The sequence below is a fragment of the Pseudonaja textilis genome, chromosome 9 (genome assembly GCF_049901715.1).
Source record: "Pseudonaja textilis isolate UNSWEBS1 chromosome 9, rPseTex1.2, whole genome shotgun sequence".
NCBI lineage: Eukaryota > Metazoa > Chordata > Lepidosauria > Squamata > Elapidae > Pseudonaja > Pseudonaja textilis.
The window spans coordinates 6,297,090-6,324,365 of record NC_141998.1 but is presented as its reverse complement, the minus strand read 5'-3'; the positions used below and the strand labels follow the sequence as shown (position 1 = coordinate 6,324,365).

General features: G+C 44.2%; 1 protein-coding gene across 1 annotated transcript in view; it reads right to left on the bottom strand.

Annotated features, from left to right (window-relative positions):
* Positions 1-11,839, bottom strand: part of RHOBTB2 (Rho related BTB domain containing 2) — a 43,290-nt gene extending 31,451 nt beyond the window's left edge. The window contains exon 1 of the mRNA XM_026714879.2: positions 11,721-11,839. The gene's annotated coding sequence lies outside the window, so the exon portion shown is untranslated. The remainder of the gene's footprint in view (positions 1-11,720) is intronic.
* Positions 11,840-27,276: the final 15,437 nt, after the last annotated feature.

Genomic DNA, 27,276 nt, shown 5'->3' with positions numbered 1-27,276 from the left:
GCTGCTCGGGGTCCACAGGGGTTCGGGACGGCTAAGATGCTGTGCAGTTCAAAAAAACTCCAAATCCCACTCCTGGCTGGCCCCACCCACCCCATCCTGCCCCTCCCAGGAGTCCCCACATGGCCCGTTTTGGATGCAAGTAAGTGCAGGACACACACAGAGGCTCGGGGAGGATGAAAAATGGGCCTCTCAGAAGTTCGGGAAGGCTGGAAATGGGCCCATTTCCCGCTTCCAAACAGCCTTTGGAGCCCAGGGAGGCCATTTTTTTTCCCTCTTGGAGGTTCGAGGAGAGCCTATGGAGCCCAGGAAGAGCAAAACCACTCCCCCTTGTGGTGCAGGAGGCCGACTAGGCCACGCCCACCATGGCCACGCCCACCTAGAAACCAGGCAGAGAGCCTGTTGCTTTTGAAGCCTGCCCCTGGATCTACAGTATTGGCAATCTGTTGGCTCTGCTTAGCTTGTTTTCCAATCTTGGTGCTTTTCAAAGCCATTATGACAACAGTATCCCTCAGTATTCGTAACCAGGATGGGATTTACCCATGATAAATATTTATTCAGCTTACTTGAGTTTATAAATTGTTTCGAATGGCCATAGGTGTGTCCTCCCCGCAATCAAGATGGCCGCACTGTGCAATTAAAAATCTCTGTGATAGAACGTCCTAAGGACGTGGGTTCCCAAGGGGGATGGAATGGATTCCATAGGAGTAAGAGGCAACTCCGTCCTGATATTATAGGTTTCAGTCCTAATATTATATGTGAGAGAAAGAGAAATCGTTCACATATTCTAGATGCAGATGGTAGAATCCTCAGTCTGGCAAGATTTTCTCTCTAGAACTAAGTTTGGAAGAATCACCACATATCATTCTTGGTTTTGGTTCTGACATTCTACCAGTACTTTACGTGCAGTGTAAAAAAAAAAGTTAGAGCTTCAACCAAACCATTGCCTGCCACCTTGATTTATTTATTTCTTACTACTCTCTGTAGACTTCTCTGTACTAATCAAATCTGAGAGGACTTCTGGTTTGCCTTCTTCTCTCCAGTAAGAAAATGTAAAGTCCACAAAACTCCGCAACAGGCTGGTTGTAAGTTCGGGGAGCTACAATCCCAGCATCTTTGGAGGGCAACAGATGTGAGAAGGCCGAACTATGGATATGTTTTGAGGTCTGAATTATCTAAATATAGCTACGGTGATGCAGTGATTGTAGAAAGCTACCAGATTTGGGGACTGGATTGGAAAAGAAAAACAAACAAGCAGCTCTAAACTCTGGTTTGTCTCTTTGTCTGCAAAATGAAAAACATGGGTAGATCCACCAAAGAGTTGCTTTGTCTAATATCTCCAGAATGATGAGCCACCACTGAGCCTTAACTATTGCCTCCTCTCCCATTGAAGCAAATGGAGAGGAATGGATTTCAAAAGCAAACCAAAAGCTTGCTTTCCAAGTGATCTGTCATAGGATAGCACAAGATTTTCTTCTTCACTTCTCCAGTTGTCCTGGCAACCGTTTCTAAGCTATCCAGCATGAGGGATGACTGCCAGATGAGCCCCCCAGACCTGTTACGGATGAAGCAGTGGCTGATATCATCCAAGATTTCCATTTTGTAGATAGTTGGCTTTTTTTAAAAAAAAAAATCATTTTGTTTGGCTAAGCTTCGAGTAATTCCTGGAATAGAATTCTGAAGGGGACTGGTGCTTAATTTTCAAGGAATATTGATCGACATGCAGCAAATGTACAGATAAGGCTTTCTCCAACTGCAAAACGTCTGCATAGAAAAGCTTATCAAAGCTAAAACTCCAAGAGGCAGAAGTTAGAGATTTGAGTCAATGGAGATCCTCAGTCATCCAGGTAAAATTGTCTGAAGGTTGAGTCATAGCAACTGGACTTATTTTCTTATTAGTTTGAGAGCTTTTGGTGCTCGCTCAAACAGAAGCAAGTTAGTTAGGCAGAGAGTCATTGTAATATACCAACTCTTCCTGCACCAGCCTCAGGGGTTTCTTCCCCAAAGTTGGAGGCTTGAAGATAAGTTATCTTCAGAGACTTAAGTTGTCTCTTATCCATAAATCTTCCAACTAAGTTGACGACTTGAGGATAACATTAGTCATTCAAAAATCTCAGTTGGGGGAATCCTTGTGAGGATCAACCACTCCAAACGCGGAATGGGACAACTCACCATAGCCAACTCACCATGGAACAATTCCAACAATTCAATTTAATTATTTGAAGTAATTCAACAATTATTTTAATTTTTATCCGTCACATTTCATGTTGTTCCTCCTTTTGCATTCTTTCTTTAATGATTCTATTCCATCATTTCTTTGATATCAGTCTAACTCTTGTTCCACGGTGAGTTCTTGTTCCATGGCAAGTTGGTCATGATGAGTTGACCAGGGCAACTTGGCTGTGGCAAGTTGGCCACAGCAAGTTGGCCATGTCGGGTTGGCTGCAGCGAGTTGTCCTAGACCCGTGATGGCGAACCTATGGCATGCGTGCCACAGGTGGCACGCAGAGCCATTTGTGCCAGCACGTGAGCCTCAGGTAAACTTACCTCACTGCACATGCGTGTGCTTCACAGCTGATTTTCGGTCTGTTTGAGGCCTTTTTCAGCCTCCCAGAGACTTGAGGACAGCTTCTGCAGCCTTTGCAGGAAATACTGGAAGTGATGAAATGGGCCTATTTTTCGGCCTGCAAAGCCTACAGAGGCTTTTTTCAAGCCTCTGGGAGACCAACAAAAGGCCTCAAACAGGCCAAAAATAAGCTGTGAGGCGCAGTGCAGGTAGGGAGGCAGTGGAGGGGAGATTGTGTGTGCATGCGCAGAAGGCATGAGGGTGCGTGTGCGTTGCCTTCTGGGTGCTGGCGTGCAAGCATAAGCACGTGCACAATTTTTGGCACAGGAGCCCAAAAAGGTTAGCCACCACTGTCCTAGGCCCCTCCAAACAACCCATGGGAGACAGATTGTATTCCTTAGTCTTGTAAACCTAAGTAACCGAAGGAGGAAAAGATTGATCCTGTGTAAAGAAAATGATCTGAGTAACTTTGCCTCAGGCAACTTCTTCTCTGTCTCTCTTTCTCTCTCTCTCTCTGTCTCCATCTCTGTCTCTCTGTCTCTCTCTCTCTCTGCATTTGATGGACAGGTTCAAATTGCATGACAGGTTTATCTTTCTTTTAAGTTGGAGATTTTGAAGCAATAGAGCAGGGCTCTTCAACCTTGCCAACTTTAAGACTTGTGGATGTCAACTCCCAGAATTCCTGCCAAGGTTGGAGACCCCTGCAATAGAGGACTGGCTAGTGCTTGAAATCCCAGTCAGTTGCTTGGTTGGCAGTTCCACAGAGTTTGCACAAAGCTCTCCAAGAAGTTAAGGATAGCGTTGTATCCATTCCTAAAACAGAACAATATCAAGACTGGGTGCCCTTTTCCAATCTAGAAGAGCTGGTCTAGATAGAATGCCACTGTATAAGTGTAAGCAAGTCTGTGTGGACTAGTCTACTTTCTGAGGACTTCTGAGGATCTCCTTTTAGAGGTTTTTTTTTTTGAGAATGAAAATGACATAGAGCAGGAAAAAACAGCTCATCCCTGTTAATGTTCACATTCCCTCCACAAATCTGAGGCTAAAGAAGATTATATAGTGGGATTTATTTACATGTTTGCTTGGTTGATGTAATCTGTGGCTAAGAATATAAGATGAACTATAGCCAGCATTAGGAAAAGAAATAATTTGAGGGTCACCACTCAATCCACTGAAACGGTGAACTCAATAACGACCCCTAGTTGTCAAGCACAAATACACCTTTAATTTCTTATAAGCATATCAAAATACAGGGCACCTGAAATAACACCGATTATATAATCCAGAAATGCCACTGTATTTGTTCTCGGTTTTCTGCATTGCCCCAGCTCAACACAGTTATATAATTTGGAGATTTTTTTTTTTAAGGAATCTTTGCTAGGATCCTACTTCAGTATTTAAATGACTGATCAGCTTAATGCTATGAACAAGTTTGTCTCTTTTTTAGTTATAGATTGTATTGGAGATGGAAGGAGAACCCCAATATGTGATGTACTCCTATCAGCACCAAATTTGAGGAATGTATTTAAAATATGAAGGAAGAAAGAAAGTCTGTTAACAAGAGGGGAAGACTATGTAGTTATTATCTCAATACCCATGCTTCGCTACGAAACTATGTGATCAGGCTTAGTTTTGGGGGAGGAAAATAAGGGGAAAAAAAATTCTGCCTCTGCCTACCAGCATCCACCGGTATTCATCTGGCTAGGTCCTGTCAGTGTGTGAGAGATTGAGGGCTGTTTGGAAACTGAAACAGTATTTGCTGTGTGAGCAAGAAGGAGACAGCAAGGAGCCTAGACGTGGCTTAGCTCAACTGTTCTGTAACTAAAACTGCTTGGTGCTGTGAAACTGAAACTGAAACTCCTCTCCTCTGCTTGTGTTTTGCATTTGGAAGATATTTCTTTTCAGGTGGGGAGGGGGAGTAGAACTCTTTAGAGTGTGTTAATAATAATAATATAGGAAATACTCTAAATGCTCTGATGGTCCTTTCGAAAAACCCTTTCTTAGTGAGCACCTAGAAGCCAAGAGGAACATACGTGCCAAATTTCAAGTTTGTAGGCTTTACGGTTCTGGAGATTTTGTGATGATGCTCACCCTTTAATGGACTCTCCGTGTATGTCTGAACAGGAGATGATTCAGTGGTCACCTACAGCTGTGTTTTCAACCTTGATAAGTTAAAAGTATTAAGACTTCAACTCCCAGAATCCCCCAGCTAGGAGAAACAGGCTGGGAATGAGAAACAAGCTGGGAATTCTGGGAGCTGAAGTCCACATAGCTTAAGATGGCTAACATTGGGAAACATTGGAGCTAGAGATTGATTTTTCCCCTCTTCACATTTGTTTGTGAGTTATCAAAATTGAAAGACCATGCAGTATTATGCCAGATCTTATGCCAATTCTAATGAATTCAGTGCCTGGTTTTATACCATAACGTAAACTGTGTTAACAAAACCCAACGGCTAAGAGGCACTTCCCCAAAAAGTAACCCACAAGGTAGCTTCAGGTGATGGTCTATGATCTGACCTAGAACATACTCAGTCACTGGCAGGGACCAAAAGTCTCCAAATACCATTTTCACTTAGTCTAGCATGTTCTACCAACTCAGCCAGTAGTTTTGGCAAAGACTTCTCCAGATTAGGACGATACTGGGCACAGGTTGTAGTTGAACTGTGGCTGCATCTGGCAAGGCAGTCTTAGTGTACTTAGCTTGGCCTTTTTTAAAAAAAACAACAACAAGCCATAGTCTTTAAGCATTTGTTATTACTGGATTATCACCTCTGAAACCTTACGATGCCTTCCCTAACCGCAGGCCTTTGAGATGCCAACCACCAGACTGAACGGAGAAGGTGAGCTAGAGGAGACATTTTGAATCATTGCTGGAGGAAGCTTCAGCTCTTCCTATTTCGGCTCAGAAAGAAGACAGCCGCCTGAGAAAATAGCGTCAATGATTATACTAGAACCTAGAATAATAGGGTTGGAAGGGATCTTGAAAGACCTTCTAATCCTGTAGTCCAACCCTCTGTTTAAGCAGGAAAAGTAGACCATTCCAGAAAAATGGCTGTCTAATCTCTTCCTGAAAAGCTTCAGTAATGGAATACCCATTACTTCTGAAGGCAAGACGTTCCACTGATTAATTGTTCTCACTATCAGGAAATTTTCTCCTTAGTTTTAGGTTGCTTCTCTCTCTAATGATCTTCTTATCCTGCCCTCAGGTGCTTTGGTCCTCAGGGACCACCAAACTCGTAATTTTAAATCCTGCGGAGCAGAGACCCTGGGGAACCCCCCAAAAAAGTCTGCAGGAAAATTCCCCACCCCGTTTTCCTACCGATCGATCATTCATTATTTGGGATTGCAGGATAACGTCTTCAGCTCCATTCTCAGGGGATGGGGAGAGAGACTTTTGGCTTCATGCAAGGAAAGCAGCAGAAGCTGCGGAAGTCTTTTTTTTTCTCTCCCCCAAACTCTGCCAGAAATGAGTCTTTGACAGTGCAGCCTCTTGGAGCAAGGAGGCCTTGCAGGGTCCCAAAGACTCATTTCTGGTGGAGTTTGGGGGAGAGAAAGAAAGACTTTTGCTGTTTTCCTTGCGTGCAGCCAAAAGCAGAAGAAGAAAGAAGTGGAAAGAAGCAGCCCGGTGGCCAGGCCAGGCGCCGAGGGCAAGTTCCCCCTTTCCACCCTTTCCCCCCCTCTCCTCACTTCCTTATGTTTGCAATGCAAGCAACGCAAGCCTTGTGTTCCCACGGGCCATGTGGGAGGCGCAGCCTTGTGTTGCCATGCAGTCTGGATTAATTGCTTTTGGGGGGTGACATTGACAAGCCCTGTGGACCACCAAAATGTTTTTGCAGACCGCCAGTGGTCCCCGGCCCACTGGTGGGTGACCAATGGCTTTGGAGAATAGATCTCCCCCACTCTTCTCTGTGACAACACCTCAAGTGCTGGATGACTGCTATCATGTCACCCCTAGTCCTTCTCTTCCTTAGACTAGACATACCTAGTTCCCTCAATCCTTCATCACACGGAACCTGAGTGCCATACTCTAACCATACTGTGCAGCTTTTCAGCCTCCACCCCTGATTTCAGAGCATGTATGCAAGCAAGGAATACTGGTGGATGGCTGCAGCAATTGGCATGAAACGGTTATAGAGCTGGCTTCCCGCTGTACCAGAGCTTCATACAATATTCACAGCTTCATACAGTATTAAGAGTTGCTGATGCTACATGAGCAAAAAAGTGGCGGAAAATGTTCTGTGTGGACATGGGGTTGCTTTTAATAGCACATCCTCATTGTTTCTCACTGGCCTCCTTTGCCCCTTTATTAGCAAAGAGAGTTGCATAAAAATAGATCATATGACCGCAATACTTCACACTTTTCATTTTTCAAGTAGCTTGCCACGCATTCATTTTCACCGTGCATTCATAAGGAAGTTAAGTGTTATCAATGGCCTCATTTCTTTTTCTTTTTCTTTTTTCCCCCACATTTTTCCAGTGGAGAATACTGCACTGCAGATAAGCTAAAAGCTTTTTTTTTAAAAAATCACAGCTTGACTTTAAGTAATATCTGTATCCCTGTGAGTTCTAAGACAGCTTCTCTTCTTCCCGTTTCTTCATCTAATTCCAAAGAGAATAATAATTGGAATTCCTTTCTCATTTTTTCTCTTTAATAAGCTCTTTTAACATTTGCTATTTATGGGAAATATTTGGTATATGATATGCTGCAAGTTACCCTAGAGCAGGGAAGAATCTCTTTTTAAAAAGTTGTAAACAGATTTGATTTGAAACAGCAAAGAATTATCAAAGAGTTATGGAAATTAGAATCTTTTGACCAACCAAACTTTGCTCTAGAACATGTCTCTTAAGAAAGCCTAAGTTTTCATAACCTGACCTTACGTGAAACAGGTAAGTAAAAGGGGAATTACCCGATAGTACGTGATAAGATAGTTGGATATCACTTTCTTTTTTAAAAAGTTATTCCAGTAAGCTCTAGAAAAAGGCTCAGATTTTTTTCTTAGCCAGAAAGTGACATTACCTTTGTCTCCTACAAATGTTCAAAATCTCAGTTAACATTTTCCCTAGCCTGGGCAAGGGGTTCTTGGAGATGTAGCAGAGAAATTCTGGAGTAGATCACTTTTGCCTGACTTTGATATATGTCCTGATATCCAGGTAAGAATCATTATTAACCCCATGGTTGTAACCTCCTTGCCTCTGATGTATAACAGCCATGCTGACTTTCACCCTGTTCTTAAACTTCCTTGTTGGCTGTTTTTATCTCAACCTTTCCTTGGAACGTATGATCCCCATGAGATACTGAAGTAGAATTTCAGTCATCAATAGATACATAAAGAAAAACAACGTTTACACATCGTTCAAAAGAGATAATAAAAAAGCTAAGAAAGAAACAACAGATTTTCTCCAGCTACCAATGCCTAGAGAAGCAGGGATTAACACCAGACAAACTATCCAAGAAAATACCCAGTGGTGGGATTCAATTTTTTTTTACTACCGGTTCTGTGGGCATGGCTTGGTGGGCATGGCAGGGGAAGGATACTGTAAAATCTCTATTCCCTCCCTACCCCACTAACCTGCTTTCCAGCTCCGTTCTCCTGTGCAGGGCAACAAAAGAAGATCCAGCCGATCAGCTGGGATTCGGGAGGTAGAGAAGAGATGGGGTTCGCGGGCCAGTCAGAGGTGGTATTTGCCAGTTCTCCGAACTACTCAACATTTCCACTACTGGTTCTCCAGAACTGGTCAGAACCTGCTGAACACCTCTGAAAATACCCCAGTCAAGGCACAACCAAAAAGAAAGCCACACTCCACCAACACTGCAGAGCAAGCCACTGTATAGAAATAAGGAACAAGCCCTACACTCGCCAGCACTGGAGATGTGACCTATTCAGATAAAGAAACATTTGCAGAAAAAGTGACCAAGCTCAGAGAACAGCAAGAACTGTACAACGTCCCTAGACTGGATGCTCTATTCCAAAAGCTTGCAAAAGCATTGGATTGGAGACACCCCGTCTTCCTGATATGAATTTTCATCAGAAAGTTATTTCCAGGATGGAATCCTGAACATCTTGGGACATATAAATAAACATTGCAGCCAATGGAAACGTTTTTAGCCTCACAAAGTAGACTTTGTTTTTCCATGATGATGGCTGAGTCAGAAAGCAAGACCTGACCAACTGACTGGTAAGTTCTAAGATGCCACGGGTAGTTTGGCAAGAGGAAAAGAGAAGCTAAAAATCTTGGAGACTACCTGATGTGGCAAGAGTTAGATGGGGAGGGCAAAAGAGACTATCTCGAAACAACACGTATTTCTACAGATTACAAAATGAGCATTGCTCTTCCCAACAGCTGATTTCATGCTGTTGGAGGCTGTGTTTCTACGGAATTGTTTTCTCTACTCCATGGTATTAGAAGAGAGCTCAGGTCTTATGACTTGGCATAATTTTATGTAGAGAGAGTTTCAGCGCCTGCGATACCAGCCCAGAATTGTGGACTTGAAGAACGCTAATTACAGTTTTTATATCCAGTCCTTTCTGGCAACTGTAAACAGTTCAGCATGGGAAGCTTAAGGCCCTGGGGAAACAGAATTACTAGAAGTGTGTATTGTTGAGCAATCATTTCTCAGTCTTTGCATCATGTTTGTTTGTGCCCTCTTGTGCCTTCCTTCTACACCACTGCATTTGCCCTCCTGTTCGTTCCAAAAACACTTGAGAAGTTTAGAAGCACTGGAACACTTTGGAAAGAAGAAAGCAAACTATTTTAGTCTGGAAAATGTAGTTCTCTCAAAGGGGTATTTGTGGCTGCTTCAGAAATGAACTTGAGGGACACTTATTTCTCCCATAGCAGCGGTGTCCAATTTTGAGCAACTTTTAAGACTTGTGGAATTCTGGGAGTTGAAGTCCACAAGTCTAAAAGTTGTGAGGGTTGGACAGCCCTGTCCTATGGGATATTGCTTCTATTAACGTGGCAGTCTTCCTGATCGTTACATAAGAACTGACATGATTTCATATTTTTGCTGTTTTCTCTACATATTTTGAAAAATGACTGTAGTCAGCCACCGTTTGGACATCCAGCTAGAAAGTCTACAATATGGACACCATGGATTCTGGTGCTTTATCGAATTTGTTGATATTCTCCAAATGAATTGGGACTGCAATTCTCAAATTTCGTAGCTAGTTCTGAAAATTTCCAATGTTCCAATATTTGAGGGGCTGCCACAAAGAGGAGGGGATCAAGGTATTTCCCAAACCACTTGAAGGCCAGACAAGGAATAATGGATGGAAACTGAACAAGGAGAGATCCAACTTAGAAATAAGGAGAAATTTTCTAACAGTGAGAGTAATCACACCCATGGAACAGAAGTTGCCTTCAGAAATTGTGGGAGCTTCATCACTGGAGGCTTTCAAGAAGAGACTAGACTGCCATCAGTCAGAAATGGTATAGGGCAAGGGTCTCCAACCTTGGCAACTTTAAGCCTGGAGGACTTCAACTCCTAGAATTCCCCAGCCAGCAAAGCTGCCAAGGTTGGAGACCCCTGGTGTAGGGTCTCCTGCTTAGGTCTCTTCCAACTCTGTTAATCTAAACTAATTGCAGCCTAAAGCTGGTGGCTGCTCAGTCAAAGGGAAGCAGATCTAGACCTTAGTGTCCCCGAGATAGCACTTTCCAAAGACGTGAGTCACCTTGAGAGCTGGGGACTATGGTAATTGTAGTCCAGCATTTCTAAAGAGATCAGATTAAAGATTGCTCAGAAATTACATCTGCCAATTCTATCACTGATTGAGTCTTAGACCAAGGCCTTCTTCATTAAACCAATTTTAAGCCACAATTTATTAAATTGGCACAATAGATTTAATCAGATGCCAAGAGATTCACACAAAACACTAACCCATTTTTTAAAAAAAAATCTACATTATGTCTTAACAGGTAAGTTATGCAACAGCATGAGATTCTATTTCATCTCTTTACAAACATTGAAATCATGGCCGTTTTATGCATAACAAAGGACTTTTCATCAAAAGCAATCAACAATAAAATGTAAGCAATAATGTTTACATATAATATGAAATATGGAGTACTAGTAACAGTTGTATATTCTGACAAGAGTTTTGGGTTGTAGAAAAGTGAAAAATGAATGAATGAATGAATGAATGAATAAGAACAGAACAGAATTGTGATCCCATTGTCAATTAATGGCCTATTATCCAAAAATGACAATAGATTATTAATTTGATGTTAGGAGCCTATATTGGTGCCTGGTTTTTAACCATACAGACAGTCGTAGACTTACAAACCATTTCTTTAGTGACTCTTCAAAGTTACAATGACACTGAAGGAAGTGAGTTATAACCAGTCCTCGGGCTTATGACCATTGCAGCATTCCCATGGTCACATGGTCATAATTCAGGTGCTTTACACCTGGCATGTGGAGTCACATGATCAGCATTTGGGACCTTCCTAGCCAATAAGGAAACTCAATGGGGGGAGGGAGGAAACTGGATTCACTTAATGACCACATGATTCACTTAAGGACTGCAGTGATTTGCTTAACAATTGCAGCGAAAAAGGTCATAAAACCAGGTGCAATGGATTTGCTTATCAACAGAAATTCCAGCCCCAATTGTGGTCGTGGATTACCTGTATGGGGGGGGATAATTCACTACCTTGTTTCTGGACAATTAGAGAACATAGTAAGGATAAACTGGAACAAATTATTAAGTTCAGGAAGACAGTGATAGATTGAGTGATGAATCCTTTAGTCCAGCTTCTAGCTGAAGCCGAAAACCAATTCCTGAAACTTTCCAACAGAAATGATCAAAGCAATCACAGGGACAATAAATAAATATTATGCCATCTTCTTTGTGAGGATTAGCATCTGTTGGGAAACATCCCAAATTTAAAATGGTCTCTCATAGGCTTAGGTCTTCCAGATGCATCAGACTACAGCTCCCATCGTCCCCATCAGCATGACAACGGCTCCTCTCCAATATTGCAGTGCAGCTATTCCAAATCCGTTTCCAGAATTCGAGCTGGACGTTAGTTCAAATTGTGCACCGCAATGTTCAACACACACACACACAGATACACACACAAAAGCACGCCTATAATAACTATAATTCTGGCAATTTCTGTTTTCAACCAGGAGAAACCCCCACAGGGGTTACCTGTACGGCAGGGCTCCAAGGCACACAGAATGCCTTCTGGATCTCTTCTGGATCTGCCTCAGTGAGTCGGAAGCCCAAGCTCCTGGATGATCTTGGAAGTTATAACTGGTGTGAGCAGGTTAGCGTAATTTATAAGTACTCTGCTTGCCCATGTGATCTGAGCAGATGCCATAGGGCTGAGAATTTTTTTTTTTCCCAGGAGACAGGAAGGGAAAAAAAAAAAGTGGCTGGGAACTAAAACCTGTTCAACCACAGTTGTGGCTTAAGCTCAATAGAAAGGAATTTTCCACTAATAGGAATACACATGTGTTTACAACCTGCCTGGCTGTCTGAATAGATGACGGCAGGCAGGATTCAAGGTTAGTCAGAAACGCAAGAGACACCACGTTCCCTTTTGTTAGGGGTAATGTTTGAATGCAGCTTCCCAGGCATTTCTGTTTCCCTTAAAGTAGAGGTGGTATTCAGCAGGTTCTGACCAGTTCTGGAGAACCGGTAGCGGAAATTTTGAGTAGTTCGGAGAATGGCAAATACCACCCCCGACTGGCCCCGCCAATCCCATCTATTCTCCGCCTCCTGACTCCCAGCTGATCGGCTGGGTCTTCTTTGGTTGCCCTGCATGGGAGAACGGAACTGAAAAGCAGGTTAGTGGGGTGGGCAGGGAATGGGGATTTTGCAATATCTTTCCCCTGCCACGCCCACTAAGCCACGCCCACTAAACCAAACAATACCATGCCCACTAAGGCACGCTCACAGAACCAGTAGTGAATATTTTTGAATCCCACCACTGCATTAAAGCATTTCTTTCTGGCGCTCGCAGACATGCGCTCGAAGCTTCAATACGTAACAATTGTCAAGGTGTTCTTGGTCTCAAAGGAAAGATGCTAATAATAATAATAATAATAATAATAATAATAATAATGATGATGATGCAATTATGGAGAGTATTGCATCATCAATATGGATTTTGCATTTGGCCACGTCTTTATCTGAGATACCTGGGAAATGTTCTCACGTATATCACATGCACAATTTTTAATATATAACGTTTCCTCCACTCGATGTAGGAATTTTTACCCTTTCTTAGCACAAAGTTTACAGGCAGTCCTTGAATTATAACCCTTTGTTTTGCAACCGTTCAAATTTACAACAGCGCCGAGAAAAACGGGACTTACAACCAGTCCTCGCACTTATGACCATCACAGCATCTCCACAGTCACACAATCAAAATTGGCGGATTTGACAACACATGAATTTACAATGGTTGCAGCATCCTGGAGTCATTTGATTGCCACTTGTGACCTTCCCAGCTGTGACCAATAAGCAATCAAGGGGAGGGGAGCCAGATTTGCTTAACAACCATGGGGAAAAAAGGTCATAAAATCAAGTGTGACTCACTTAACAACTGCCGTGCATAGCAATCAAAATTCTGGTCCCCATTGGGATTGTAAGGTGAGGACTATCTTTGGAATTCCACCCTTGGAATATGGTATTGAGTTTTGGTCACCATGATGTAAAAAAGATGTTGAGGCTCTAGAAAGAGTGCAGAGAAGAGCAACCAGGATGATTAGGGGGACTGGAGGATAAAACATATGAAGAACAGTTGCAGGAACTGGGCCTGGCTGGGCTACGGAAGAGAAGGACCGGGGAGACAACAGTCTTCCAATATTTGAGGGGCTGCCCCAGAGTGGAGTGGGTCAAGCTATTCTCCAAAGCAAAAGAAAGAAAGAAAGAAAGAAAGATGAGAGAAAGAAAGAAAGAAAGAAAGAAAGAAAGAAAGAAAGAAAGAAAGAAAGAAAGAAAGAAAGAAAGAAAGAAAGAAAGAAAAATGAGAGAAAGAAAGGAAAGAAAGAAAGACGAGAGAAAGAAAGGAAAGAAAGAAGGAAGGAAGGAAAGAAAAAAGAAAGAAAGAAAGACATCTGGGCAAAAACCATGGATGGAGAGAAGACATATCTAGTTTAAGGAAAAGAAGGACCAGGGGGAGATAGGATAGCAGTCTTCTGATACTTGAGGGGCTGCCACAGAGAGAAGGGTCAAGCTATTTTCCAAAGCACCCGAAGGCCAGACAAGGAATCATGGATGGAAACAGATCAAGGAGAGATTCAACCTGGAAATAAGGAGGGATTTTCTGACAGTGAGAACATTTAATCAGTGGAACGACTTGCCTCCAGAAGTTGTAAATGCTCCAACACTGGAGGTTTTTATTTATTTATTTCATTTATTTATTTCATTTATCTTGCCGCCTATTTGCCCATGGTAACTCGAGGAGGCTTACACAATGTAAAACCACATTTAAAACAACAAAAATAAAAAACAGTAAAAACTAACAAAAAAAGAATCAAATAAATTAGTAAAGTACAACAGAACAAAATTTGGGAGAAAAAAAAACCCAACTCCCACCCACCCACCTCAATGACAGCAGATCACACAATGAACCATTTGATGGGCTCCATCCCTCTCTGGGTTCCCCAGGCCCGCTGGCAGAACCAGGTCTTCAGCGCCTTCCGGAAGAGTATTAGAGAGGGGGCCATTCTAATCTCTGAGTGAATGATGCTCCAGAGAGAGGGAGCCACCACGGAGAAGGCCCTGCTTCTGGATCCCACCAGGTGTATCTCCCTCAAGGGTGGGACCCACAGCATTCCCTGCCTCTCCGCTCTGATGGGTCAGGTAGATGTGATTTTAAGAAGAGATTGGACAACCATTTGTCTGAAATGGAATAGGGCTTCCTGCCTGCACAGGTGGTTGGACTAGAAGACCTCCAAGTTCCCTTCCAAATCTGTTATCTGTTATTCGTGTGACCCTAGTGACTCTGTAGCTGTGACATAGGCAGGGAACAGCAGAGGCCAAGATAGTACTTTAGTTGTGATTTAGCGTCACACTGTTGAAATATCAGAGGAGAATTTGTGTGCTGGGGAATTGCGGTGTAGACCACAAGTGGTGCCTGGAAGCATCTTGAATTAATCCTCCAAATCAGTAACCAGGGGAACTGCCACACAAAACAGGGAAAGAGTAATGAGTTCTTTGTTCATTTATTCCTGTCATGCCCCTGATGGAGACTGACTCTGAGGGAGAGAAGGAACAGCCGACAGGGAGTGGAAGTGTGGCTCCGGAGGTTGTGGAGGAGGCTGGGGAAGGGCAGAGGCCGGCTGACCAGTCGGAGGGGGACCCAGGCCCATCCCAGGGCACGCAGGAAGGAGAGGATAGGGAGAGACATGGTCTCCTCGGGAGGAGAGGGCCTTGATCCTCTTCATGGGCTGTGGCTGTGAGAACTGAATAAGAGTTTGGACCTGCGTACTGGCAAACGCTGGAAACAAAGCGTGTAAATACCTCCAGTTTATAGTTCCTTTCTGAGTTTGGGGTCCTTCCCAGTGTGTGTTATCTGTGGGCCTCCTCCAGTCCTTATCTTGCTTGGTTTGCGTTGCTTTTTTCCTTCTTTGTGTAACTGTGCAGGAGTTTTTTTTTTTGTCTTCCGTCAAAGATATTCAGAGCTTGGAAGCAAAGTGAAGGAATAAAAGGGGCTTCACCTGTTTTCTGTGACTGTGTTCGCTTTGTATCCCACCCTGGGTCATCACAATTCCATTTCTACAGCCGCCCATCTCAGTCAATGACTCGGGCTGTGGAATTTGGAAAAAGCCTGATTTAGCCGTTGCCTAGCTAAGAAACTGACAGTAACGTAGTGCAAAACTTCAGCAGGTAAGCAATACAGGTAACACCGAGCTACATCTTAGTCCAATAGGTCGAATTTGCTCCTTCTGCCCAACGTTTTATTTCAGGTGGCCTATCTTTAACATGCATTTCGTTCCATATTGCCTTGAGGCACCAAATGAAGAGTCTGGAATGGGGGTGTCAAACTCGATTCCATTGAAGGCCACATCAGGGTTGTGTTTGACCTCGGGGGAGGGGGGAGGGGGCGTGGTCAGGGGGCATGGCCTGTTCAATGTCACTCATGTTGGGGGGAGGGGGGGCACCTGTGATGACCTGAGCACTCTGCCAGCAAAAATGGGCTCCCAAGCTTCATTTTGGGCTGCCACAGCCTCCTGCAACCCTTTGCCAGTGAAAACGGAGCTCCATTTTCGCTGGCAGAAGCACTGCAGGCCAGAGGTTGTATTCAGCAGGTTCTGACCAGTTCTGGAGAACCGGTAGTGGAAATTTTGAGTAGTTTGGAGAACCGGCAAATACCACCTGTGACAGGTGCCGCCCCCATCCATTCTCTGCCTCCTGAGTCCCAGATGATCGGCTGGGTCTTCTTTGGTTGCCCTGCACAGGAGAACAGAGCTGGAAAGCAGGCTAGTGGGGCGGGGATGGAATGGGGATTTTACAGTATCCTTCACTTGCCACGCTCACCAAGCCACACCACGCCCACCAAGCCACGACCACAGAACTGCTAGCAAAAATAGTTGAATCCCACCACTGCTGCGGGGCCATCCTTTGCTTTTCCAAGGTGGCCCCATGGGCCAGATCTAAGTACCCCGTGGACCAGATCCAGCCCCTGGGCCTTGAGTTTTGACACCCTCGGTCTAGCACAACTCAACATGGGGCAACTTAATATGAGATAAGTGCACTCTAGATCTGTTCCTCTCTCAATATTATTAGTAATAGATATATTAATATTGTTATTTATAATATTATACTGTAGTTATCTCGTGCTGAGTTGTCCCGCAGCAAGCTCTCTCGTGGAAGTTGGCTGCAGAGAGTCAGCTGGGTCAAGCTGGCCATGGAGAACTGGCTGCGGCTGCAGCGAGTTGGAGGCAGTGAATTGTCCTTTGGCAAGCTGGCCATGGCGGGTTCACTGCAGCAAATTCTCCCACTCTGCCAAATAAGTGGATGGTAGAAGTTACTAGCCTCAGAAATAAAGGCAGGTGGGGAGTGAGTGTTGTTCTCCAACCCCTGGTTCCTTTCTAACATACTCATTCTTTAAAGGTAAAGGTTCCCCTTACGCATATGTGCTAGTCGTTTCTGGCTCTAGGGGGCAGTGCTCATCTCCATTGCAAAGCCGAAGAAGAGCCAGCGCTGTCCGAAGACGTCTCCGTGGTCATGTGGCCAGCAGGACTAAACACCAAAGGCGCACAGAACGCTGTGACCTTCCCACTCAAGGGGTCCCTATTTTTCTACTCGCATTGTTTACATGCTTCCGAACTGCTAGGTTGGCAGAAGCCGGGACAAGTAACGGGAGCTCGTTCCATTACATGCCTTAGGATTTGAACCACCAAACTGCCAACCTTTCTGATCCACAAGCTCAGCATTTTAGCCACTGAGCCACTGAGCGTCCCTTTACAACTGGCCTAATTGACAGAGAAAGGCCAATGGGGGCGCCTGATTAGTTCTCTAGCAATTTGGCAAATTCCTACATTTTTTTTCTTAATAAATAAAAGAGCCATAAGCGGGTGGGCTTGTGATGCCTTGTTTTGCCTCATCTTATCTTGTTGTGTCTTGTTTTTATCCTCTCCCCCCCCCCGTTGTATCTTCCAGTCACGGTCCACCTCCACAATAAACCAGAGGATTGTTAAATGCACACCCTGCCTGGGTCTGGTACTGATTTGTTTTGCATTCAGGCAGACAGGTGCTCAGGATGCAAAGGTATGTAATTACGCCCTGGGAAAGATGGGGAAACAGCCAAGGAAAGGTGACCGTGACTCAGTGGGAACTAAAAGCTAACTAAGCGACTAGGAACATGGAAGAGCTGGTAGTGATTCAGTGGGAACCCAAAGAGCTAGCCAAAGGCCAGGTTATGGAAGGAGGGGGATGACTCATGCGTCATGTTGAAAGCAAGCGCTAATGAACGATCGGTATGTCGGCATGCAGTGGGAAACAATCCTCACGACGGCTGGATTGAAAGGGCCGGGAGCAAACCCAGATCAAGAGTGCCCTGCGCAGAGGGAGCCGCCTTGCTCGCCTAGGTGCCTCTTGCCGTTGGCTTTCTGCCAGGAGCAGGTGTTGGCTAATTTGTTCCTTTAAGCATTGCTGGGTCTGCAGCATCTTTGGTTGGTAAAACGAGGAGCCAGATTGTTGGGGGCACTATGCAGACTCTGTAAAACTACTTAGAGAGGGCTGTAAAGAACTGTGAAGTGGTATATAAGTCTAAGTGCTATTGCGAAGGAAGGAAGGAAGGAAGGAAGGAAGGAAGGAAGGAAGGAAGGAAGGAAGGAAGGAAGGAAGGAAGGAAGGAAGGAAAACAAGGAGAAGGAAGGAAGGAAAAAGAAAGAAAGAAAGAAAGAAAGAAAGAAAGAAAGAAAGAAAGAAAGAAAGAAAGAAAGAAAGAAAGAAGGAAGGAAGGAAGGAAGGAAGGAAGGAAGGAAGGAAGGAAGGAAGCCATGTTGGTGCAATGGTTAAGCACTGTGAAGTGGTGTATAAGTCTAAGGGCTATTGCCCTTCCTTCCTTCCTTCCTTCCTTCCCTCCTCCCTCCCTCCCTTCCTTGCCATGGTGGTGCAGTGGTTAGAATGCAATATTGCAGGATGACTCTGCCCAAGGCCAGATGTTCGATCCTGACTAGCTCAAGGTTGACTCAGCTTTTCATCCTTCCAAGGTGGGTAAAATGAGGACCCAGATTGTTGGGGGCAACAGGCTGACTTGGTAATCTGCCTAGAGAGGGCTGGAAAGCACTGTGAAGCGGTATATATGTCTAAGTGCTACCGCTATCAGCAGCTCTCACTGAACTTGAGTGACAAGTTACAAGAACACAGGTAGCCCTTGATGCATGAGCCCAATGGAGTCCCGAATTTATGTTGCTAAGTGAGACATTTGTTAAGTGAGCTTTCCTCCCATTAATGACTTTTCTTGCCTCATTCGTGAAGTGAATCACCACATTCGTTAAATGAGGAACATGGTGACTAAGCGAATCTGGTTTCCCTGTTGACTCAGCTTGTCAGAAGGTCACAAAAGGGGATCATGTGACCCTGGGACGCTGCAACTGTCATAAATGTGAGTCAGTTGTCAAGCCTCCGAAAATAAATAAATAAATAAATAAATAAATATATAAATAAATAATTCATCGAGTTCATCGAGATCATAAAGAAACAAAACTTACAACCTAACGACCTACTAGTAAGCTTCGATGTCATATCCCTCTTCACCCAAGTGCCAATAAAAAAGCCTTGACAGCCATCCAAAACAAATACAACCCCCAAGCACATCCTAGATCTGACCAACCACTGCCTATCCAATACATACTTCACCTACAATGGACAAAAATACAAACAAATAGAAGGAGCACCCATGGGATCACCCCTCTCACCTGTTATCGCAAACCTCTACATGGAACACTTTGAAACACAAGCTCTAGAAAAATACGACCACAAACCCAAACTCTGGCTCAGATACGTAGATGACACCTTCATAATCTGGCCACACGGGAAAGAAAAACTGAACAACTTCCTCACACACCTCAACAGCCTACACCCCAAAATACAATTCACCATGGAAACAGAAGCCAACAATCAACTTCCTTTCCTAGATGTCTTGGTATACAAAAGATCCAATGGCTCCCTAGGACACACCATCTACCGGAAGAAAACACATACTAACCGCTATCTACATGCACTCTCACACCACCACCCAGCACAGATCAATTCCGTAGCCAAGACACTCATCTCCAGAACAAAATGCTTAGCCGATGAACAACACCAAAAACCGAACTACACACTCTCACCAACGTATTACAGCCAATGGATTCCAAAGAAAGAAGATTACCCACCTAATCCAAAAAGAAACCCCAACCAAAATCCAAGACAGAGAACAAGAAAACGGCAAAGCCCTCCTCCCATATATAAAAGGCACTACAGACAAAATTAGCAAGATCCTCCAAAACACAACATCAAAACAGCATTCTGCACAAACAGAAAAATATCCACCATCCTAAGAAACCCCAAAGACAAAATCGAATTAGAAAACCAAGGAGTATACGAAATCCCCTGCACTGCCTGCCCTACCACATACATTGGACAAACTAACAGAAGAATAAGTGCACGCATTGAAGAACATAAGAACTCAATCAAAAAAGAAGAAATGACCTCTTCCCTGGTCCAACACCTCAAAGCCACAGGACATGAAATTGATTTTAAAAATACCAGAACCATCGCCAAAACTGAACACTTCAACAGCAGAATAATCAGAGAAGCCATAGAGATAGAAAAACGCCACACAGCATGAACAAACGAGATGACACCTCCGCCTTCCAGCCATTTGGAAACCCGCCCTCATGAACAGACGCAGTACCTAACATGAAGAAGGACACCAGACCCACACCCATGAGAGCCACACAAGATGCCACCACCACACTTCCATGTAGAAAACAGACTCACACCCACTCAGAAGATGAGACACGACCATGGACCAGAAGCTGCACTGCAGCTGCATCACTACCCACTTCAAACCCCTCCGAGCCATACATGAAGCAAACCGACACCCACTATGAAGATACAGCACGACCACGAACTCAAGCCAAACAACAAGATCACAGCTCACCAACTCAAATCCCCAGCAACTAAGACTAACCTGAGCACAACCAAGCCCCCACCTGAACAGAACATGCCTCCAACCAATCAGAACACGGCTAACCCCACAACCAATCAGAACACAGCCAAACCCCCTACCAATGAGAACACACCCCCACCCAATCAGAACACAGCCAAGCCCCCACCCAATCAAGTCCCACCCCACTGGCAGTTAAAAGGAGGAAGCAGCTGCAATCTCACATTACTCTGAGAAGCACAGAGCCGGAGACAGAAGCCTGAAGATGATGAATGTGACTTCATCGAAACGTTGCCTAGATACTTGAATCTTACGCGGAGAAAACCCGAACAACCAAAGATCCATATATATATATATATATATATATATATATATATATATATATATATATATATATATATTATTTAAAAAAATTTTAAAAACATACATCAATATCATTTCATGGACAGTGTAGGATCTGAGTATCATTTGTTTTGGTACAAAAATATTATTGATACAAATTTAAATTACCACATTAATCAAATTTACGTAATCTAATGTTATTAAACATATCAGTATTAACACATAATCCTTCCTTTTTCAATTGTTCAATATTTGCTGCATTCTTCTCATAGGAATAGCATAATTATTGAGCAAAAATCTTCTTTCAAAATCTGATCCTATCCCCGAACATTCACTTTAGACATGTCAAGTAAAAATATGTATAACAATATTCCCCTTATTTCTAAGTTTTTCATCTATTCTAATTTTTAATACAACCATTTTTTTAAATAAAAATCTTTCCTATCCATCATCTCTCATCCTCTTGGAAATTCCACTTCTTCTCTTTTTGACTTGCCTCCCATACTCCTCCCTGCGAATATAAATCACGTGACCATGGGGATGCTTCAAGGGTCATAAGTGTGAAAAATAAGTCACTTTTTGGGGGGCCGTTGGAACTTTGAGCGGTCAGTAAGTGAACTGTTGTAAGTTGAGAACTACCTGTACACTACAGAGTGTATATAGAGAGAACCATTGGTTTGAAAAAGAGGCAAAAGAAGCCATCTATGCTAAAAATTGAGCATCCATCCCTCAACAGAGGGGGAGGATAAGGCACCATATCTCTCCTGTCTATAACTCAGTCCTTTCAGCAGCTCCAAGAAGGTTCCAAAAACAATTGCCCCATGATTCAGGTGACCCTGAGGGCACAGATAAATCCCTAACTGGCTTCAAGAGCTCTCTGTTGTGGCCCGCTGGCGGCTAGAGGAGCTGGCAGCAGAGTTGGACATTGAGGAAGTTGTGGAGGAACCTGGGCCTGTCCTGGAGGCTGAGGAAGACTTGGACAAGGCCTCTGCCTCACAGAGGCAGAGGTGGAGCCAGGGCAGTCTGGCAGTTATCAGCTGCCTTCAGAGTCAGACAGAAGTGAGGCGGGGGAGCAGCTGGAGCCTGCCCATGCACAGAGCTGCCAAAAGAAAAGAACAATTACGAACTAAGTGTCAATGTGGGAGTAAAGCCACAGGTGGATGGTGAATGGGGATTAAAAGAGGAGCAAAAGGAGAGGGGGCTTTTGCGGGAAACAATTCGTTTGTTCATCGCAGAAGTATGAAGATCTGTCTTGCACCTCAAGGACTCTGTGCAGAGTCCTTCCTTGTCAGCACTGCATTTGGAGATACTTACTTGGCAGCTCTCCAAGCTAGATAAGGTCTGTGCTCCTAATGACACCCTTGAAAGACTGTTTGCCAGGCCTTTGGCTGAAAGTGAATGCAAGAAATTCACCTTCCTTTAATAAAAGGGGTTTTGCCGGGATAAAGAGTCTGCTTAGTGCAGGGGTGGGCAAACTACGGCCCGGGGGCCACATCCGGCCCGTTGGTCTTTTTAATCCGGCCCGCCGAAGATTGGTACAGAATTAAGGTTTTGATGTGAATGATTGAATGATTGCATTCATTTGATTTTGACTTGTAATGACAGGCATTTCGGCACCAGGTGGCGGCCCATCTGTCAAATTTTAAAAGTCAATGAGGCCCCCGAGCCAAAAAGTTTGCCGACCCCTGGCTTAGTGCTTTTGGGGGAACACTCTCAGGGAGGGTACTAATGGCCAGATGACTGCAAAGAAATATGATCCTTCCGTTCCTGCCTCCCCATCCTATCAGAATGTATCCTTCTATCTCTCCACCATCCTGCCAGAACCGATGAAGCTTCTCGCATGAGAAGCGAAACGTCTCCCAGGGGAAAAAAACAAAAAGACAAAGGAACTCCAGTTGCCTTTTGAAAAAGCACCTCTGAGAGCACCGTGACCTGGATGGCCAAGACTCCATAAACAAGAGGAATGTTTATTTGCTGAGATCCAGATGGCAAAGTCATCTAGGGTTAAGTTTTGGCCTGCTTGCACAAATATTCCATCAGAGAGAAGCAATTACTGTCCCCTGGCTTGAGATGTAAAAAATAGAAACCCAATTTTGCAGCAGGCGAAGATTTATCCCTAACAATAGAGTACAACTATGCCAGGTTTAGACTGCATCTTTCATTGTTTTAATTTTCTGATGGAACCCTAGGTGGTTTCATTATCGATTGCTTTACTTCACGATTTCAGTAGCAGGCTGTTTTTATTCTTCCTCTGTTTATGTGATTCCAAGTTTCTTTTGGTTGGAATAGATCTAAAGATCGCATAGGCAGTGGGAAGCAAGCAGAAGTCATGCCGTTGTCTAAAAACTGATTTCTCTATGAGGAACAATAGGGACGCCACATAACAAAATCCATGCATACCTATATAAAGGAAGACATGTATCTTATGCACACATGGCTGGATGAAATAGCAACAGCACTATAGCACTTAGACTTATACCACCTCGCAGTGCTTTTACAGCGCTTTCTGAACAATTTAGTTAGCATATTGCCCCCAACAATCTGGCTCCTCATTTTACCGACCGCAGAAGGATGGAAGCAGTGGTGGGATTCAAAAAAAATGATTACCAGTTCTGTAGGCATGGCTTGGTGGGCGTGGCTTGGCGATTGTGGCAGGGGAAGAATACTGGAGAACTTCAACTCCCAGAATTCCCCAGCCAGCTTTACTACCTGTTCCTGGAGTTACACATCTCAGAGGGTTGCTTAATCGTGTTGTATTAAATAAGCGAAAATAGTTGGGTTCCCAAACTGGGCTGAACTCAGCATCGTCTACCAACATAGTCACAATCTGGTTTGCACATTATCCCACAATACTGTCTGTTTAACGAGGGGCTTTGAATTAGCCACAATGGTTGACGTTGTGTGCCAAAGCATAATCTATATTAAAAACAACAAAACAAAACACAGCGACTGAGTCAAAACCAAATAAAACTCTATTGAAGCTTTGTGCAAACTCTGCCCCCCAAGTGCTCTGCTTCCACCCCCACACGAACATTATCTATGCAAACATTGAACCTCCAATGATTTTCAGTCATTTCATGGGCCTTTGGCCCTAAACAAAATGCCACGAATGGTTATGCAGGCTCTTAGCTTCTTTAGAATTATTTATCAGTAATTTAGTAGAAAAAGGGAGGCAGGGCGAGAGCGAGAGAGAGGTAGTAGGAGACGGGGAGGGAGAGGAAAGGGGCGAAGAGGGAGGGAGAGAGGAGAGGAAATGGGGGAGGGAGAGGAGGAGGAGGGAGGGGGAGGGAATTAGAGGGGAAAGGGGCAGAGAGGGAGAGAGAGGAAAAGAGAGTGAGAGAGTGAGAAAGAAGTAATGGGAGAAGGAGAGGGAGAGGAAGGGAGAGAGGGAGGGAAGAGGGAGAGGTAATGGGAAAGGGGAGGGGAGGAGGGGAGGAGGGAGGGAGGGAGTTAGAGGGGAAAGGGGCAGCGAGGGAGAGAGAGGAAAGAAAGTGAGAGAAGGAGAGAGAGGTAATAGGAGAAGGAGAGGGAGAGGAAAGGGGCAAGAGGGAGAGAAAGGGAGGGAAAGTGGGAGGGGAGGAGGGGAGGAGGGAGGGGAGGGAGTTAGAGGGGGAAAGGGGCAAAGAGGGAGAGAGAGAGGAAAAGAAAGAGAGGAACAGAAGCTCCCTTCAGATGTTGTGGGAGCTTCATCACTGGAAGTTTTCAAAAAGAAACTGGACAGCCATCAATCAGAAATGGTGAAAGGTCTCCTGCTTGGGCAAGGGGTTGGACTAGATGACCTACAAGGTCCCTTCCAACTCTGTTAATCTGTGTGCTCATCTACCTGAAACCACTGGGGGAGACCATTTGTTACCCTGAGGTGAAGTATCACCAGTGTGCTGATAATACTCAGCCTGGAAACTTACGGAATGTGGTGGATAGAATTTTAGCTTCAACTGTGCTCATCCATCAAGGACTGTCTGTGTTATATAGAGTAATCCTCTACTCTTGTGAACCCGATTTATTTTGTTTTTCACCCTGCTTATTGTTTCAACTGGTTTTATTGCATATTTTAATCTCTGGTTTTACTGGACGCTACCCAGAGTCGCTTTGTGTGAGGTGGGCAGCTATATAAACTTAACAAAGAGACAACTTGGGTACTAATGAGGAATCTGGTACGTAGATCTCCACAAATCATTTCCAGAAGAACCAGTTGCTTCCTCTGACCTACAGACAGAACAAAGCTGCAGAAAGTGAGCTGCTGTTCCGACTGGCAGGAATAACAACAACAGGCAAAAAAACAAAAGCTCCAAGTTGTCCAGAAAGACCAACAGGTTCTCCACTGAAGTCATCCACCAAGACTATTCAAGTTGTGCCAGTCCTTGGGCCGTTCCCATGGACATTCTTGAGTCTGTGGGAGGGATAAGAGTGAGAAAGGACAGGAACTCCACCTTAATTTTTGCTGGGTACAAGTTGAGCATGAGATTTCTTTAGATAATCTCTCAAGATCAGATTAGATACCTGAGAAAGACTGTTCTAGAAACCCAGGTCTTTCCCACACTTCACAGCCTTACTGGGCTTGGTGCAATAAAAACAACCTGGTTTGAAATATTAATAAAACAAAGGAGGTCATTGTAGATTTTAAAAAGAGAGCCGGTGTAGTCATACTCCACTCAGTATCAAGGATGCAGCTCTAGAAGTGGTCATCAATACTATCTCGGGTGCAGATAAGTAACAATCTGAACTGGTCTTGTCATCCGTCATCCTTAAGGGAAGTGTGCAAACCAGCACCTGCATTTCCTGCATTGGATGAGTAGAGCACATATTTCTCCTTCTATCCTGGCCACTTTTTACAGAGGCCCAATTGAGAAGGTTTTAACAAACTGCATCCCTGTTTGGTTGGTGGCAGCAGTGCCTCAGATAGAAAGTCCCTACAGAGAGTGGTGAGGGCAGTGGAGAAGATTATAGGAAGCTCTCTTCCTGTTATTCAGGAGGCCGCTCATGAGTGCTGTGTGCTTAGAGCTCAAAGCCTTGTTAGAGACCCCACCACACTCACTTTATGGTCTATTTCTGTTGCTCCCCTCTGGGGGGCGGGGAGGGGGGGGTGTTGAAGTATTTCTAGAAGGACCACCAGACTCTGTAACAGCTTTGTTCATCTGGTAAACTTGCACGATTAGTTTTTCTCACCATGTACATGGATACAGACTGAACTAGACTGCAAGAAAAGTCATAAAGTGGGGCAAATCTTCCTTAACAAACGTTTCACTTAGCAACATAAACTTTGGGCTTGATTGCAGTTGTAACTCGAGGACTACCCGTAGTTTACTACAACGATTTATTTAGTGACCATTTACAAGCTTCCAACGGCAAGGAAACAAGTGACTTATGACCGGTCCTCACACTTATGACTATCACAGCACTGTGGCGCAGTGGTGAGAGGGCAGTACTGCAAGCTACTTCTGCAGCCAGCTGCCTACAATTTGGCAGTTCAAATCCCACCAGGCTCAAGGTTGACTCAGCCTTCCATCCTTCTAAGGTGGGTAAAATGAAGACCCAGATTGTTGGGGGCCATAGGCTGATTCTGTAAAACCACTTAGAGAGAGCTGTGAAGCACTATAAAGTGGTATATAAGTCTAAGTGTTATTGCTATTGCTATTACCAAGTCATGTGATCAACCTCCAAGCATTTGGTAACCGGAGTCCTGGGATCACATGATTACTGTTTGTGACTTTCCCAGCCAGTTCCTAAGAAGCGAACTCAATGAGGGCTTCCCTTAATGACCATGTGACTCACTTCATAATTGTAGTGATTTGCTTACCAACCACGGCAAAAAGGTCATAAAACCGGCCATCACTCATTTAAGAAAAGCCTTGTTTACTTTGGGAACTTGTGTGCTCAGTTGTGCTCGTGAGGATTATCTGTACTTTAATATTAACAATCTTGAATGTAATTCCTCCTGAATTCTAAGAGTGTTCTTTAAACATTACCCGGTGGAATACCTGCATTTGTTGGTAAATAAACATCATTTGTCTCAAGCTCAACTTGCGATCCATCAATCAGCAATACAAGTCATGCGGTGTTCTCTCATAGGAGGGAAAATAATTGGTGCTTCCCTATCTGGCTTACAGGCTTTCCCATGGCTTAAATCGAATATTACCTCATCTGCAAGAAGTCTGTTATTATAATATTAACAATCGTATTCTTGCAGTCAGATTCCTTAGTGCAGTGGTTCCCAGGGACAAGAAACTTAGGAAAGTGGGTGGGTGGATCATCACCAGGATTCTGGCAGGTGATCAGGTGGCGTGTGAAATGTACCTATTGCCACAACAGTATCCCCCGTGTTGGGATAAAAACAGACTAAAGCTAAGAGTTCTCTACAGTAATTGAAACTCTGCAGTCCAAACTAAATTACAGGGAGTTCTTAACTTACAACCATTTATTTAACGGTCATACACACTCTGTGGAGAGAGACACAGAGAGAGAGAGAGAGGGAGGGAGGGAGAAAGAGAGGGAGAGGGAGAAAGAGAGGGGGAGAGAAAGAGAGTGGGAGAGAGAGAATGAGAGAGGGGGGAAGGAAAGAGAAAGAAAGAGAAAGAGGGAGAGAAAGAAAGAGGGAGGGAGGGAGAAAAGAGAGAGAGGAGAGGAGAGAGAGAGAGGGAGAAAGAGAGGGAGAGGGAGAGAGAGAAAGAGAGGGGGAGAGAAAGAGAGCAGGAGAGAGAGAACGAGAGAGAGGGGGAGGGAAAGAGAGAGAGAAAGAGAGAGAAAGGGGGA